General features: G+C 34.3%; 1 pseudogene; it reads right to left on the minus strand.

The window, feature by feature from the left end:
* Positions 1-227: 227 nt before the first annotated feature.
* Positions 228-790, minus strand: LOC150012677 (procathepsin L pseudogene; annotated as a pseudogene).
* Positions 791-2,178: the final 1,388 nt, after the last annotated feature.

Genomic DNA, 2,178 nt, shown 5'->3' on the forward strand with positions numbered 1-2,178 from the left:
AAGGCCACACCCAGCCAGCAAAATGCCATGATCTAGCTCTTCGCTGATGTAGTCTGGATCATAATAAATGCCTTCTTCATAGAACTGGAAGCTACGATGGCTAGCATCTACCTTTATAAGGGACTTTTACTTCTGATGAATGTCCACAAAGCTACTAGTGTCATTGGCAGCAGAATATTTGGGCTTGTAAATGCAGGATTCAGCATTTGCATGATGCTAGGGTTCCTCTAGGTCCAAACCTCATAATCCTTAGAGCCACCATTGCAGCCCTCATTGCCTTGAGACTGAGCACAGTCCACTATGTTCTGTTCACCTAGTGGAATAAGTTTGCCACTCTTCCAGAACATCTGTCGTTCTGGACACCAGTTGCACTAAAAACCCAACAAGAATCACACAGTCACTTTGATCCTTCACAGGAATTACACAGCATTTCTCTCTGCAGTCCAAAGATGGAGGGAATTTGACAAGGAGTTCTCTAACACTTTCTTTTTCTTATGCTTCTTGTTTTGAAGACCATTCATCACCTGCTTGAATTCTTCATTGATCATGTCACCGAAGGCATTCATTGCCATGGTGAAACTGTTACCCACACTCTGTTTCTGATTATGCAGGTCAATCGTTGTCACATTTTTTCTCCCAGAGTGCTCTCCCACCATCCTTCTTCATTCAAGTCACATAATTTCCTTTGTGTGCCTTCCACTGGTTCTGTCATGCATCTAAACTTCCATTAAGTTTTGAAGCAGCTAGCTATTCCTAAGAAAAGGGAAATCAGGAAGTGTGTAGGATTCATGTTTCAAAAACTGCTTACAGAAGATATTGATGGATCAGGGAGTAGTCACACTGAAGCTCAGTGGGCAGAACTCAGGCTGCACTGTCCACTAGGTCAGGGCCAGGGAAGGTGCCTTATGGGATCCCTAAACCCTTTATCCTCAAGGCTGGTTTCCTGGTGGCTCCTGGATATTTTCTGTTGATATATTTTACAGAAGTAATCTTCTTTTGTTAAATTAAACTATTAATTCAAGTTATTGTATTTTTTCATTTCTGAAGTTTGTACTCATTCATTCTTATAGATATCAATATTCTATGAAAATTCTATACCTTCAGTTTACTGCTTCATCTTTATTTTTGTTTTCTTCATCAAGGTAACCAGAAATATTTTAAAGTCCTTGTTTCCAACTCTAGTGTCTGAATCTCTAGGTCTTTATTTATTTTATTTTATTTTTTACTGCTTCTCATAAGAATACTCTGCAGCTTTGTTGTGAATTGAAATTACTCTAAAATGAAAAAGGTTATTTATGAAATAGTTTGATTTTTCATATCTTTTGAAGGAGGAACTTTGAAGATAAGATAATGTCATCTCATGCCTTTTTCCCTATTCTTAGCACATGTAGCTCAACAAAAATTATTGAATTGCTGGATGCCAGGCTAAAGTGAGTTTTCATTACATATTGACTTAATAATCTGCTACTTGTACACAAATCTGAATAAATTATATGCAGATAAACTATACCAAACCCAAGTCAAACATGATTATATTTGTACTGTAACTTTAACATAATTTCACTAAATACTATCCATATACTTAGTATGCAGGCAATTTGATAAGAGTGGTGCATGGGTTGAGGGAAAATGTATTGAAATATGCTAAATATACAAATATTTTTGATAAAGGTTTAATAACATGTTACTTTTAGGTTTATGATTTCTTCTTTCACCATTGAATCCCTTCAGATACAACTTTTGATACACAAAAATATATGCAGTATATTTTTTGTAAAAACCTGTACTTTGTCTTTATGAATAGCTATTATACTACAATAGTAAAATCTACATATGAGTGGTTTTACATTTGTTTATTATGACAATATTCCTCTCAGTTAATCACTCATCTATAATTGTTATTGAATGACAATTTTGTAACTGTGGACGTTTCAGCACCATTTTTCTTAGTCTAATCACTTATTTTAATAATCTTTAAATTATTTCTTTGTCCAGTTAACTTTTATTCATTTTTATAATTTTTAAAAAGTTATTTCAAGAAAGACTATAAAACTACTTAAATTTAAACTAAATATTTTACCTTATAAATCAAGAAAGATGTAAATTTTTGCCTTGTGTGTTAAGTGCATGGATGAAGTTGAAGAACTGCAGGATTTCACTCCTCTATCAACTATCAGG

This window comes from Furipterus horrens, unplaced genomic scaffold (assembly GCF_987537825.1).
Source record: "Furipterus horrens unplaced genomic scaffold, mFurHor1.1.pri manual_scaffold_4, whole genome shotgun sequence".
NCBI classification, from domain to species: Eukaryota; Metazoa; Chordata; class Mammalia; order Chiroptera; family Furipteridae; genus Furipterus; species Furipterus horrens.